Raw genomic sequence first — 17,501 nt, forward strand, 5'->3', positions numbered from 1 at the left:
ACTTTAATTCTCAGTAAATAAGTTCCTAGCCGAACTGTCTGAAAAGAAGTAAGATAAATAAAAGATTTATTTTCCAGTGAGGCTTTGGTATCCTATTCTGTAATTAAAACCCAAGACTAAGAAATAAAAATTTCTTAAACCACGAAACAAGAGTAAAGAAAAAAAGAAAAGCACGCAGGAAATAGTTCCCCGAACGATTCTTAGAACAAAAAGTTCCCGGTACAATCATAAAATACTTCAAGAACAGCCCACCATTTCTTGGTAACTCGAAGGTAGGAAGAAACAGAAAAAAAAATGATATTGCCTTTTCTGGCCACACGCACATTTCAAACCACAAATAATCATTTCGCGATGTCTCAGTACAGATGACAACACACTACCACCAGTCATAACTGGGAAAAATCCCTGTTTCCATTCCGGCGGGTAGATAACCCATCTCGGTAGATTGAGTTGTCTGGTTCCTCTTGAAAACCATCCCACCCGCGTCTATATCCTCCTCCGTTGTTCGCGCCCACCACATTAATCATCTTTGCAATGAAACCCGAGATAGCAGGAGAAAGACAGGATTTGGAAGTTCTTCAATTGTGTTGGGAATTCAACCACTGCTTATTTTTCTTTTCCTTTTTACTCTTTTCCGGTTATTTCTTTCCATTCTCGGAGGAATGTTATCTTCGGTTGGCATCTTCCTGACGGATGCGTCTCCGTTTTCCTATGTATCCATTTTATTTTCACCGCTGAATTCTTCCCGAGTTTCTTGTTTCATTGGCCCTGGAGTGGCTGCCTTTCAACATTTATAAACGATCCAATGAGATTAACCAAAGTGGCGTTTGCGATCTAATGGAGCACAAGTGACAGGTGAGAGTGACATTATGAAGTTATTTTCGTTAAATGTGAACCTAAAAGGAAAAGAGTGATCAAAATTCACAAAGTTATAGGTTTTTAATACCTACAATCTTATCAGTAATTATTATTCATTTAATATTCGTCTATTTTTTAATCAATTAATTTTGTTCTAATATACATAAATATTACTGATAAAATATATGAAGTAGCATTTTTTTTTTCATTTTAAATTGTGACTTGAATTTTAATATATACCGAAATTTTGAAAAGAATTAAATTAAATAATAGGATTTATGAATTGCTTGTTGATTATATTTTCATGATGTCATTCTTTCCAAATTTCGCATTGAAATGTTTAATTTAAAAACCATTAAACCATTTCATAAATTTAGAGTGATCAGTTAAGATTCATATTATTTGCGAAATTGATATCAAAGCAGCAATTCATTTGATCTATTTAATCAAAATATGAAATTCAATCACATGTGTTAAAAATTGCATATCACCAAATTAAAACATCAAAACTGCAAGAAATATTCATAGCATTGATTTTCATTGGATAAGTTTTTATCAATATAAGTTTGAAAATTTAATTTTTGCTTCTCCGATAAGGGATCGATATATACATTGAATAAAGGATAACAGAATTTAAACAAAAACCTCTCTCACAATCAGGTGAAGTTATTGATAAACAAAATTTATTCATTAGCGGTATTTAAAATTTATTTGGTCATTTTCATCCATCAACTCTTTATAAATATCTGTTAAATTATTTTCTGCATTATTTTGTTTTTTGTTCGATATTTGAAAGCAATTTATTAACTAACCCGAAATATTCTTTATTTAAAATGCAGAATGGTATCAATCATGCCAAAGGTCATTCGTCAAAAATCAAACTGAAATTCTTAATTTTATTCCAAAGTGTCTCGTATTTTGAGGCTTGACTTTCTTTAAAATGAGGATTGAGACTTACAATCAAAACAAACAGATGCTTTTCAAATCTCTATTGAATGAAATTTAGCATCCACAGGCAAAAAAATAAGCACTTTTCAGTTACTTTTATACGAAGTATAAGAGAAAATAAAAAAAGTGAATTGTAAAAGAAAGTAAAATATTGCAATAATCGAATTTGGCAACGAGAAATTGATTAATTTTCAAATTAGATCTATTGAATTTGGCAGCGAGATGTTTATTAATTTTCAATTTTTAGATAATTTTTGAGTCTGAATGCTTCAATACACTCGAAAAGAAGAATGGCAACTCCGATTTAAAAGTATGTTGTTATCTTGACTTGCCCTCGTATCTGATTCCGAAGTCAATACAAATCTAAATACTTATCGATGCCCTTGTTTTTCCCACGCTGTTTTCACGCTGAGTTATAACATATTTCTTAAAGAATGTACAAAATGTAGAATTTCAGAATGTATAAAATGGTTTTTAGTCTTTTTTTGTCTTAGTAAAAATTTCAAAGACATTTTCCCGATCATTTGAACCTCGTTTGAATTTTTGAAGATACTTTCATTTTCAATATTGATTTATGCCAGATGATGTTTCTAGATTCCAATTTCAGCATTTATTGTTAGTTTGTGAAATCTTGATGCTGGTCTTGACAATTACTAAAGAAAGGTGCTTTACATAAAAAAGTTATATTATTTTTAAATAAATGGCAGATTGAATATGTGCCAAAGAAATTTTGATAAATAATATATTTCTCTGCAATGTCAAAATAATTTATTTTATAGTTTAAAATTTCGTAAATTCTTGCTAATAATAAAATTATCTGAATATATAGCGCAATACAGACCGTACTATTTGACCTATAGCTACCTAATTTAGCACAGGCATACCTTAGAGAGTAGAAATGTGCACACTAGAGTATTTTTAAATTTTAATTAATTAAAAATTAAGCTTTATAAAAGATCTAGAACCGGCAACTATTCAAAGATTTGTAACAAAATAAATTAAATAATGTCTTTAAAAACTTCAAGTCTAATTTAAATGTATACGGAATACGAAAAGCAAAATAATTAGCATCGTCTGTTCACTGATAATTAAATGCTAGTTCGAATTTCAGTCATCGCAATTTTTCTCGCTGTTACAGAAAATGATCAGAATTATTTTTTAAGCAACCCCTTAAAGAACAAGTACTTAACTTATTTTAAAGCAATTTCTAATAGTAAAGTGAATGAAATCTTAATCTAAAGAGTGATGGAAAATAATTCAATGAATAAAAAAAAGAAACTTTTCCTATGCAATGAATAAATTTCCATCCTTGAAACTTCTTCAGAAAAGAAAATGCTTTTAGCGACCACGACTTTAAATTAAACTTATCCTTTTGAAGTATTAAGCTTTAATAAAAAACGCATGCACATGGTTGAAGTAATATAAAGAGAGAATGCGTGCTGCTATTTCTTTCAAAATAGAGTAGTCAAGACTTTTTAAGCTATGAAAGTGACTTTGATCAGGGAGTTCTGTTACTATGAAACGAGGATATATGTAGGTTTTAGACACAGTATCTTAATATGAATATTTAATCATTCGAAGGCATTTTAAATAAATATTTGACTGTTTTTTATAAAGAATTATAATAATAAAGAGAATTACTGCAATGAAAGCAGGCTAGCATTCTATGATTTTCAGAATTACAATTATCCGAGTGTGTTTTGTTTTTCTTATTTTATACAGAATCAAATTTAATCTGTAAAAGGCGCTTATATTCATTAATTAATTTTGGTAAATTATTATTCAAGATTGTTTTATTTTATCTGTAAAGTTGAGCCAAACTATCTGCATTTGATGAATATATTTTGGAAAATTGTTCTATTTCACCTTTTGTGACTGTTTCAAGAAACCATTTTATTTTCATGAAATATTTATTTTGGAGACCATCGTTTATTGTGCAAATATTTCTAATGGATTGCGTCTCCACTGTTCAAGAATTTTTTTCACAGAAATGTGTTTTTTCAGAATTAATATCATCATTTTTAAAGAATTTGCACATAATAATGCGAGGAAATTTTTATATTTCTTTTTTCAAAAAAATGAAATGATATGATTCGCTTCTCATGTAAAACTCTCATGTTCTCACACTCACTCAAAACTCACACTTCTCATGTTATTCATATATTAGTTTTTCTTAAGCTTATTAATTTAGTGTCCTATTAAAAATTTTCGGTTATGAACACATTTTTCCAATAATTTTGTCAGAAATATCAAATTTTCAATTATATGTTTAAGAATACTCACAAGGTTTATTGATTCTGCACTTTTATTAAGAGATTGGAGGAATTTTTTTTTTAATAATGCGAGTAATAAACGACTTTCAATAATTTACACAATAATGCTAAATTACATTTTAAAATTTCTAATTTTCGGATAGTCCTTTATGCCATGCTAGATACAATTTTATACTTCACTTTAAACATTCACTTTTGGAACATGTTCGATTTGCTTTCGTAAAAATTTTATTTTTAAGAAAATTTGTGATCTCATATAGGAGAGACAGTGGTTTTTTAATATAGGATCAGAGAGCACATAGGTAGCAGTAAAGCAAATGTATTCATGAAACTCGTTTGCCTAGTTTTTATTTAACTTATATGTTAAAAAAATATTGTAAATAGGAATAGAATCCTCAATGGACTTATTTCTTTAAAAAAAATTGCTTATTTTTATTTCAGAATTGCCATGGATTCAATTTTTTTCTGAACCAGATAAAATAAAAACTATAAGATAGAAGTATGTGTTTTGCCAAACTGAAAACCTCTACTTATAGAGTGGCACAAAATGAAGGAGAGTTAGCTAACTTTTGAAGATCGTTTAGAAGCTAGTACAAGAAAAAAGCAGTACAAGGAATTTCATACTTAAATTCACGTAAAAAAATTAATTAAAATACTTTATAAACGTTATGTAATAGTTTGACAGGAGACATGTTGCGAAAGTTACTGTAGTATCCTTTAAAAAAAACTTTAAAATGAAATAAATAGTAAAAATTTTTTAAAAAGTAAAGAATTATTTCAGTTTTTAATTCTTTTATCGATCACAAAAATGCTACAAAATAAAAATTACTTTAATTTACTGATGGATATTAAAAGACAACCTAGACAAATATGATTTTATAAAATGTATATTATACTGACTTAATTACAATAAAAAAAATAAACGGTTGTGAAAAGTTTAGATACGTGTGAGTTTAAAAGAAACACGTTGAGTTTTTTTATGAATATTAAGAGCATTTATTAAATTTTCTCTGATTCATATGCATTAAAATGAGATATTTGCAATAAATAAATTAGAATAAAAATTCAGGCGTGAAATTTCTTTGCTCCCACTGGTGCATTCTTTAATAATTATCGCTAATATATTTATAATATTTTCATATGATTAAATGAATAAGTGTGTAAATTATCATTTTTCTCTGCGAAAGCACCAATAATGTTCATCGTTTCATAAAAATGAAAATTTACTTCATTCTTTAGTTTAAAAAAATGAACATTTTTTTTTCTAATTTCTTTCATTATTTTGATGAATTTTTTTTAAATGGAATACAATTTACAATCATTTTTATTTTTTAATATAGTCTAGACGCATTTGTTAAATTATTTTATTTATATCCATGATAAAATATTATTTACTTAGTTTTGCTTCAACTAATCTGAGATCCAGCAAAAAATTCTTTGCTACACATTTATGAGGAATGTCAAACCATATTTCAAGGCGACTTAACTAAATATTTTATTTCGCCTTGAGCCTTACGATCTAGAATTTTTTATCAAAGACTTCAAGAAGTTCAGGGTATATAAAATCTCAAAATGAAAATATAATTCCATATTATTTATCATTTCTCTATAGTATCATGTCGGTTTTATTCTCAGAAAAAAAATAATAATAACATTTATAGAAGCAAAAAGAAATGGAAACTGAGAAAATATCTCAACAATTTTTGTGACGCTAAAAAAAATGAAGAAATATAAAAATAGGAAAGAAACTGAAGCGAATTGAATGAGAAAGAAATAAAAAGTAATGTAAAAAAGGTGACATTATTCGAATTTCCGTTTTATCTTTGAAAAACGGTTTTGAAGAAAGAAAGAAAATATAGAAAAAAATGATATAGATATATACGGTGAGAAAACAGAAATAAATACCGAATGATAACTTTGAACACGCATCGAAAGATTTGAAACAATTCCTTTTCTTTTCGCCCAAGCTTTGAAAAAGTCTATTTTCACTTTTACCCTGCAGAACAAGCGTTTTTCTTCACCCTTTTTGTTTTTTAAAGCTACGGGTCAGGTTAAGCCCCTTCGCCCTTGCCTGGATTTACGGCTCGGTCTTACAAAATTTGCGCCGTGACATCTAAGCTTGATTGATGAATAGACTTGATCTCTTCACTTATTACGTGTCTGTTCAGAGGTTTTTCGTAACCTTCAGATGCATAGACTGCGTAACGTTAAAGTAGATCGATCATGAGATGGTTGGAGATAAAGGGCCTCTTGGCATCCTCGAAACACGTTTCATTTGGTACCAAACAGCTTTCATCGCAATAGATACATTGAGGTCAAATCAATAATGATATATCAGCTTTCAGCAGATGCATTGAAAACATTTAGTGCTAAAAATCGCGCTAGTTTATTACAGCTATTTAGAATTATCAAAACATTCAGGAAATTTAATTTATTAAAAAAACCCATTTGCAAATAGTACTGTGAAGTCTTGCAAATTTCTTTGAATTACACATGAAGAAAGATAAAATACCTCTTGGCATCCTCGAAAAACGTTTTATTTGGTGCTTAAACAGTTTTCTTTGCAATAGATACATTGAGGCTGAATCAATAATGATACACCAGCTACGTCTTTAATTAGTACATGCTTTGAAAACCTTTCGTGCTAAAAATTGCATTGGTTTATAACAGCTATTGAGAATTTTCCAAACATTCAAGAAATTGTGTTCATTTTGCATTCATTCAGTATTTTTTAAAAACTGTTTGAAAACAGTGATGAGAAGTCTTGCAAATTTCTTTGAATTAGCACATGAAGAACGGCTATCAAAATGATTGTTATAGCTGTAAACATTCTCAATAAATAAACAAAAATATTATATTCTGATGTCAGTTGTTTCTTAGAAAGGAGAATAAGTAGTAAAGTTTTGATTTCTAATACTGAATATTCGAATTTTGAACTCATATATAAACAAAGGCCTTATCTCTTGGTGTCTGTTGTGTCTTATAAAGGAAAATAAGTAGTAAAGTTTTGAATTCTAACATTGAATATTCGAATTTTGAACCTATGTATAAACCAAAACATTATATTCAGGCGTCAGTTGTCTCTTATAAAGGAAAATAGGTAGTAAAGTTTTGACTTTTAATACTAAATATTCTAATTTTGAATCCATACATTAAACAAACATATTCTGGAGTGAATTGTCTCTTTCAAAGGAGGATAAGCAATAAAGCTTTGACTTTTAATACTGAATATTCGAATTTTGAACTCATGTATAAACAAAGGCCTTATCTTCTGGTGTTAATTGTCTTTTATAAAGGAAAATCAGTTGTAAAGTTCTGACTTCTAATACTGAATATTCTAAATTTAAACCCAACCTGATAGAAATGGATGTAAAGCTGGTTAGTTCTTACTTACATTGTGAATTCTCCTTGTGTTCAACGGATGGAGAAATGTTGACACTTCAAACATCATAATATAAGATAACGGGGCCCATTTAAAAATAAACTTGATGTGACTTTATAATATACAGAGGATTTAACGATTTGTTATTACGGCACAGAATACCAGGTAACATAGGCATAGAAGAAAGTGTTAACATTCTACTAGCTTGAGCATCTGTGACCTTGTTTCGATACAAGATTCTAAGTTTCCTGACATTGAAAACAAAATTGCATACAAAAGAAAAGAATCTTTAACAGCCAAAATAAAGAGAATATTGAATATTTAATATATTAAAGACAAATAAAGAAAATGACAAAAGTAGCTTAAATGAAAGTGGGAACTCAATTAGCATTTTTGAATGATTACATTTAGAAGGAAACTATGCAAACTGTAAATCTTTTGAAAAGTACCAATGTCAAACCACCTTTCGTCTGAAGTTGTAACAGCCACGAAATTTAATCAAACGATTCATCGATGAAATGAATATGATATGATAAAATTTGTAAACAATATGTTTGCAGGCGTGGAGGTCGAGTGCATCATTTGTGTTACTTTCGTCCAACCATAATACACAGAGACATCCATGCCATGACTACAGCATCGATATCAAAGCTTTCTGCAGATCCTCTCCTTATGCTCGAGTGACTATATCGATAGTTCTGATTCATTGTGGTATTTGATACATTCTGGTAATCCATTCTTATACATGCTAGTATCTGATTGGTGCATTGTTCCTTTTATAAGATACATATTTCCGACATATTCACGCTTCAATACGGGCTACCAACAATTGATTGTGCTAATTTCGACCGATTTGAGTTTGCTAATTGTATTAATAACAGTTTACTTCTTATATGAAAGGTATAAAAGAAGGTTTAACAAATTAAAGAAAATATAAATATCTTTTGTAATCATAAGCAGAAACTCAATCTGTTCCATGATAATGAATTCTCAGGAGAATATTTGTTTTTAGGTTATACATTACATATATAACTTAATAAACAGAATAAATTCTTTAAAGCACATCCAGACCAAAAAATTCTTTAACAAAAATTATTCTTTTATTTTATAAATGCACTTTTTAAAAATTAAAAAATAATATATACATTATAAATCAAGGACAATACATTATAAATCAAAAATATACACGCTTAAGAAAATAACACATTTTTAATTTTTAATTTGAATTTCTTACAAAACTTTTTATGTATGAAATAAACAGAAAACAGTCATATTAAATTTCTTAACAGCATTGAAAATGAGCTTTATGTAGGTATATACTAAGATCATGATATTGGTCACACAATCGTATTTTTTATCGAAAACTGCACCACATAATTACATCCATACTACTGAAACTAATCTCTATAGGCTATGTTCCCTTTAATAATAGCTTAATGTATTAAAAGTCTTTCTTTTTTTTTGAATAATTTTGTAATTTATGATTATTTGAACATTAATAAGTAGGCTTCATTAAAACAGTATGAAAATTAATTTCTTGCTTTGTTAGTACTAATAGGTTGCAGAGGTGGCGGCAGAAATTTGCCGACGGGAGGGGGGCAAGGCAAATCCGACAGGGGGGCAAGCACAATATCTCTAATTTGGCTTCAAAATAACTCATAATAATTAATTTTACATTTAATTAATGAAAATTAAGTATTATTTAATTTCTTTTTTATTCAGATGCTGATTTTTTTTTCATTGTTAAAACTTTATAAAAGTATTTGTAAAAAAATGTTCTCAGTTTCTTTTACTAACCATAAAAAATTGTCAATATTTGAGTCTATTTTTCTATGAGACTCTTGAAATTTAATTTATCTGTGATCTAATTTTAGAAAAAATATTGTTATATTCCATTCTAGATTATAGTCGAATAAATAGTAGTAGAAGATAGAAACACAGATTGCACCAGAATAACGTGTCATGCTAAATGAACAAATACATACTCTGACTATTTTATATCAGAAGCTATATAAAATGAATGTTGAAACAAAAAGTTTTATAAAAGAAACTTTTTTAGAAATCCAAAAAAAATATTCGATGTTTTCACCGAAAACCGATTTTTCTGCTTAGTGCCCCACCTAAAATATTTGTTAAGTAAGTATTGCAACAACGAGCAAGAATTAAGATGCGTTTCAAATCCGAGGAGAATAAATCCGTGTACTCAACAAAAATTTACTATAGTTCGGACACGAACAAACATAGAATGCAGAAAAGATGCAATATATTGTTTTTTAAGAAGGCCTGAGAAAATATTTTGTCAATATATGTACAAACTTACTATTTTATGTAAGATATATTCGTATGAAAAATGGACTGCTTAAACGTTAGATCCCCCTTGTATTTATTTTTCTGTATATTATTTAGGCTTAAAAAAACCAATGCATTTTATTTGAAAAAAAAAAAAAACTTAGATCTTAAACAGGAATCCACCATTTTTAGGTATACGTTCTTATCGTTAAGTACTTTCTTAATTCGAAGTTGTTGAAGCTAATATTCTCACCAAAAGGTGAGTTTTATCCCCGCAGTTGCATGCATTGGTTTTTATTAACCCTTCATATACAACGGCGAGTCTAACTCGAGTATGGAATTATTTAATTTTTAATTTTAAATCTGAATAATAAAGTGAAAGTATTAATTAATCTAAAACACAAATATCACTTGCAAACGCATCATTACCTCAAATGCCCTTATATTTTTTTTTCTGGGAATTGAGATAACCATAATTGTCCCAAATAAGATCTGCCATCTAATTAGGAAATTAAGTAAATTCATATGTTAAGGGGTTAGTATGTTATTTACAATATATTTTTACAATATACAATATACAATGTATGAATATTATAAGAATAACTATTTTAATCGTCTTTTTATCAAGACATCTTTATTCAAAGTCTATTAAAAATTTAGTAGCATCTGAAGTTATATACTTTTTGCCGAGAATAGTAATTGAAAGAAAAATATATGTAAATGATATATTCTCCGATTACATAATCATAATATTAAATGCAGAGTTTGAAGCATTTAGGTAGCAATTTATTTTTTAAAAAATTAGTGCATACTTGGATAAATTCTTTTAGTGTAGCTAAAAAGTTACCACACCAAAAATATTTTTTTGTGTCGTCAACTGCAGTCGGTAATATTTCTTTAGTGTAATAATTGTAGCCTGATAAATTAGATTTCAAAAGAAAACAGATATTTTACTGTTAAATGAATTTAATTTAAAATTATACAATTTGCTTACAGCAGTGATTTATAATGAATTCACATAATTTGGCTACATCAAAATAATTCTTCATAACATGCATACTCATTAGAGTGTCAAAAGAAATCAGTGTTTTTTTTTAATTTAGTTTAACCATTAACTAGATTTTAGTCAGGCAATTCTCATAGTGAAATGAATAAAATAAATTTATCAATTCGTTACCGAGGAAGTAACAATTATATGAATAAGATGACGATTAATTTTGGATTTGAATTATGAATTATGGAAAACAACTCTATCGTCCTATTCATGAATAATATAAAAACACCTCTATTAAGTCCACTTAGGTAATCGAAGTGCCCGATGAAAGTAATTTTTTTCCCATAATCTATAAAATGATATGCTATGATAAAATCTTAGCCGAAGAATAAAAGATTAGTCGGAAAAAATGTGACTTCGTATTCATTTGCCAAATTATCGATTATTCTGCTAAAAATAGTATAAATTATATGCTGAATGAACATTATGACATTTAAATAAAATGATTGAGAATTTGGACTCGTCGACATCCATTCGCATTGAATTCTTAGTCAACCGATCAAAATTTTTTGGCAAAATGCGACATGATTTATACACATGTCGTCTTGTCGGTTATATTGCCAAAAGTAGTGCAAATTAAAAGTTTAATGAACGACATTTGAATCAAATGTCTGAAAATCTGTGGATATATTCTTCGACATTCATCACATTTAGTTTATAGTCGGCAGCCCAAAAGTTATCGGCAGAATGCGGTATCTTATTCAGTTGTCGGATGCATTGCCAAATCTAGTGCAAATTATAAGCTAAGTGAATGACATTTCAATCAAATGTCTGAAAATCTGCAGATTTAACATCTTCGGCACTCACCGCATTGAGTTTAGTCGACCCACTAAAAATTGTTAGGACAATGAGAATACCTCCTTGTTCGATATCTTATTCACTTGTTTCTTTGTCAGTTAAATTGCCAAAAGTAGTAGAAATTATAAGCTTAATGAAAGACATTTGAATCAGATGTCTGAAAATCTGCGAACTTAACGTCTTCGACATCCATTACATTCAGTTCTCCGTTTGGTCTATCAAAAATTGTCCGCAAAATACGGCATATTATTGACCTACCGCCCTAACGATTATTGACCAACCGTCCAATTGATTTTGTCAAATATAGCCAAAACACTTTAGTCATTACTTGGATATTTCGATTGTTTACAATATATTAATTTTAAGATGGATTTTAAATAATCATATTCGATAATGCTCAACTCTCTACAGCCATTATGAAATGGTGAACACTTTTGCCGACGAAAATCTGAATTTCTCGCCGACGGTGGGGCAAGAGGCTGCAAACAGGGAGGCAATTGCCCCCCTTGCCCCCCTGCTAGGTTGTATTAAATGCCCCCCTCTGATAGGTTGTATTAAATAAATGAATTCATTCAATTAGAAATTAAGTTCAAGAAATCAATTAACGTCACTGTTTACTTAAAAAAATAATTCTCAATAATTAATAAATTGATAATAAAAAAAATGCCAAATTTCTGCAAGTTGGAAATAAAATTTATTATTTAAACTAATTTATTAATTTGTTATTTATTATTACTTTCTTATACTTTACATTTTCATTACTGAAGCTTGCTGCTGCGTTGTTGATTTGAAATATTTACAGACCTTAAAATGTCGTTGGCGAGATTTCGAGGGCACCCCTAATATCTAAGGAAAACCACACCATTTTTGCACTTAATGATAATTTCAGTTGAGAATGTTGATCACTATTTTTAATTGCTTACACTGAATTGTCTGAAGTTACTAAAAATTCGTAATATGATAATATTTGAAACATTAAAGAAAAGCGTCAAACATATTATATAGAATTTAAATATGTTTCCTTCTACATAATAGTAAAATCAAATCTCTCGAGTCGAAAATTCCTTTTAAATTTCAAGATAAACATTGCATTTGAGATTTAATCTAAGTAAACATTCTCAAAATTTCTCCGTTTGTTATAGCAGCCTAAAATGCTAATCACAAAAGACGTTCTATTGAATGTGTTTGCTAAGACATTTAAAATGAAATCAAATTAAGTAACATTGAGGAAATATCGTAGTCTCTTTAACAAAATTACAATAATATTTGCTAGACTGTTTTCAAAACGTAGAATTTTACCCACATTTCTATTCAATTATTCAACTTTATCAGTGACTATTTAGAAGTGTGAGGATAAACTTTGAAAGAAAAACAAAGAATTTATTCGCAAGTAATAGTGCTTAAACAGTGTTTAGTGAGAATTTAAATGCAGTTCGTAATTTTCTATCCTTAACTATTGTTATTTCGAAATGGCTCAAAATTTTCCAGATGGAATGATGTTTAAACAGTGAAATATAATGTTGTTTAATGCTTTTAAAATCATTCGACCTTAGAATCAGTTATAAATTACTATTTATTCTGTATCATTTCATTCTTAATAGTTTTTTTTGAATTTCAACTTAACAATTTTATTTTTGTGAAACATATATTTTCAAAATTTATTCATAAAGTGTGCTGAAAGGCAAAAGAAAAAATTGTCCAAAATAAGATAATATAATATTTTTTTCCATCTTTCAATACCGGATTTGTAAATATTCTACTAAATATTTTCAAGTTGGTTCCTATATATGCGTTAATTATTTTGCTAAATCACAATTCTATGCAAAATATTTTCATTAAAAACTTTAAATTCAAGTTAGAAACAATTGTTTAAGAAAAAGTATGTATGACAATTAAATAAGCATAGTTAAATTTTTTATTGGATGCAGATATTTTTATTGTTTCAACTTAACAATTTTAATTTGGCGAAACACATAGTATTCACATAGTAACACATAGTATAAAATTTATTCATAAAGTTTACTGAAATGCAAAAGAAAAATTGTCCAAAACAAGATAATATAATATTTATCCTTTCTTTCAATATAAGAAATTTGTAAATATTCTACTCAATATCTTCAAGTTGATTACTAAATGTTTTTATTATTTTTCGTTATTATTTCGTTTATTTTATTATTTTTCGTTACTCATAATATAGTTTTCATATAAATACTCTGCCTGATTGTTTTCACTTTTTGGAAGAATTAGAACAACGACAAAAAGTGTTAAATTGTAATTTATATAATTGACATGAATTTCGTTTATTGAACACATATAATTGAAATAATCATGTACGAAATAATCATTATTTTTTATTATAAAGAAAGAAAATACAGGGTGTTTATAAAGTCCCGGACCCATTTTGATGTTTAATAACTCATAAAATAATAAAGATAGATTTAAATTAATAACATAAATGGTTAAATAGACTCAAAAAGTTTCATGACCCTTGTCAATGAACTTCCACGTGTGCCCCCTTCGTCGCACGGAGAATATCAAGTCGATAGTCAATTTCACGCCAGGTAGCGACAAGCATGTCGGCATCCACAGAGCCATTTGCGCACTTTATGGCGATTAACAATGCCAGAAACATGAAAGGATGCTTCATCGGAGAACATTATGCTCTTCAGAAAATCAGCAGCATCTTCTATCCTCCTTAGCATATCTGTTGCAAAGGCCATCCTCCTAGGTCTATCGTTCGGTTCCAAAACTTGAACAATTTGAACTTTGTATGCATGCAGTCTTAATTTTTTCTTAATAACCTTGTACACCGTCGAAATTGGCATATCCAATTCTGTTGCCGCTGATCTCACAGATATTCTAGGATTGTGTAAAAATGTCTCTCTGACACGCTCAACATCAAAATCACTTGTGCAAGGACGTCTGGAACGTTTCTTATCTTCGATACTTCCAATTTCTAGAAAATTCTTTTTCCACCGCAAGATGCTGTTTTTGGATGGAGGATCTTTTTGGTAAATTCTTCTGAAATTTCTCTGTGCTTGCACTATCGATTTCATTTCTATGAACCACCATAAAATATGTGCTTTCTCTTGTGGTGTATGCATTCTCCTTAATATCCGCTCGAATAAAACATCACATACAAAAGTACTACATAGAACAAACACATCAAAAGTAAACATAACGTTGCAATAGTTGACAAAAACAAAAGAGAGAAAAATGCAATTAATAAGCAGACAATATTTAGAAAAGTACAGATATTTAGACTGGAAAATGAAATTATCTGAAAATAACCACACGCGCAGACGATATTTACAAAAGTAAAAATATTCAAACCTGAAAAGGAAAATATATGAGTTATTCCATCAATAAATGTCATAAGTTTGTTTATATCTTTATTATTTTATGAGTTATTAAACATCAAAATGGGTCCGGGACTTTATAAACACCCTGTATTTCAAACATGAATTAAATTTAGAATTTTTCTGTCAATGAAGTTGAACCTTAGAGTAGAAAAGTAGTGTAAAATCCTTTTTTAAAAATTATAACTGTTCTTATGAATTATTTAATTGTGAAGTTATCTGCAATAGTGCAATATATTTCGATTAAGAATGGAGCCTCCTTTAAATGAAAAATTGACCTTGAAATAAGCAAAAATGGACAAAAACGAGAAATTTTATTTGTATCTTTTCTTTACGAAAATGTATGTTTATATTTAACTAAAATAGTGTACAAGGAATGTTGTTCAATAAAATGAATATTACAAAGGCCTAAAGAAAAAATAATAAATTTTAATTACTTTTCTCAAAATGATGTTGCTATTAGATTTAAATAGCTTTGAAATGTTTCAGGTGTCTTAATTTTAGAAGAAATTAGATAGAATTGATAATAAAGTTTTTGGTTAAACAGTGAACGAAATAAAGTAGGCATTTTATATTTCGAGTTATTTTTAGATAGTTAAAAGTCAATTTTAGTCCCCAAAACATAAAATTCTTATGAAAATTCAGTAAATGTGCGTAAAAATATTTCTCAAAAATTAGTATTTAATTGAAATTAAAAAATAATGCACATTTTTATTCCAAATAAATTTATATTAGTTAATAAAGAAAAAATAATTAAATAATTGGTTGATAAATAAAAAATTAAAAATTTAGTCCCCTGAAATATTTTGATATTTAAAAAAAAGTATATATCTTGAATTTCTTAAAAATAATATTTCGTTTTAAAAAGAAATTTGAAATATTTATATTTTAATATATATGCATAAAAAATTTCATAACTCTAAGTGAATAATTTGCAAAATTGCCAAATACAGTCCATCATCTCCTTAAAACTGAATATTGAATTTAACTTTTTTTTTGTATTACTTTAGTCTAGTAAGAAACAAACCATTTTTTTTAATTCGAAATTACAGATATCTTTACTTTTAAGTATAAAGTATTTTGCTCTTCATTTATAGTCTTATTATTCAATTTATATTATATGCAGTTTATACAGTATTAACTATAAGTAAGCCTCCATATGAATTCAAACTCCCAGAGTAGCCCAAAATGATTAATTGTTACCACTCAGTGATTGAAGTTGGCCGTGGCACTTTCTCAGGCATCAGAAATCAATGCGAAATCCATTAAGATACTGTTATCAGCTCACACGTGAAGTGAGGAGGAATGGATGACCATTAGGTCCGTCGAGCTGGCCAATATCCCTCGGAAAACAATACTGGCATTAGGACGTATTTAGGAGAAGTACCTATGTTAGTAGAAGCCATTTCCTGTGTTTTCTGTATACGATGTCATGTCTCTAGCTGGAAATAATGGCTTAGTATACAGTTTATTAATTTTCTTCCTTTTAATAATACATTTAACAATTTTATGCTATTCATATTATTTTGCAATTTATACTTATTTTAGTATTTATCTTAGATGGGTCAACAGACCTATTGAAAAAAAATGAAACTTAAATATAAGATATTTAGTCCAGTGCCCGCAAAAAGTTTTTAAAATATAAAAAAAGAATTTAAATTTTAAAACTAAGAAAAATTTAGTAAGTTAAAATTTAACAAATAAAATTTACTGTCAACTTCGAGGGAAAGTTAATGATTATAAGCTGAATTTTCATTATAAAGTGGCAGAATTCAAAAATTTGAAAAATTGTGGTATATAAATATTTTTAAGAATAAGCTCCTTTAAAACGCTCCTTGATTGCTTAATTTCGTCAAATTTAAAAAAAAAAAATAATAATAACATGAAATGATTAAATTTTAAGTAAAGACAAAAATTTAAGCAAAATAGTATAAAACTATTAGATAAATGTAATTTAATTGTACATATTGCTGAATGTGGGCCATAAAGACAATAACAAGTTCAAAATTAACGTGTGTTGTTAGACCAAACCAAATGAAGGATAGTTAAAATGGATGAAAGTACACTTTTTTAATGGCATCATTTGTACATTTTTTAATTGTAGCATTTAGTAATTAGTGATGTAGGAAAATATTAATCGAAAGAAAAACCTTTTTTCATGAAATTAATTGTGTCTGTTAGAAAAATTCTATAAACTAATACCGTTATTAGAGAAAAAATATTTTTTTTTTTTGGTATCATGCTGAAGCAAGTTAATACAAATTTTATAAATGACTACATTATATATTACATACTTGAATGTTTGCATATATTTCATACCGAAATTTCATTCAGAATGAAGCATAAAATTATAAAATAGTAAAAATGTCATCGATGATATAATTTAATAAGTTATATTTTGTTGCATAAGGAATAAAAGAAAACCAACAAATATTTAAAATGAATTTACTGCTAGTTTTAATAGTTTATTATTTCAAGATACTACTTTCAGATGGAATATTTTCTTCTCGAAAGAATGCAATTTAATTTAAATATAGAAT

This window comes from Argiope bruennichi, chromosome 5 (assembly GCF_947563725.1).
Source record: "Argiope bruennichi chromosome 5, qqArgBrue1.1, whole genome shotgun sequence".
In the NCBI taxonomy this organism is placed as follows: domain Eukaryota; kingdom Metazoa; phylum Arthropoda; class Arachnida; order Araneae; family Araneidae; genus Argiope; species Argiope bruennichi.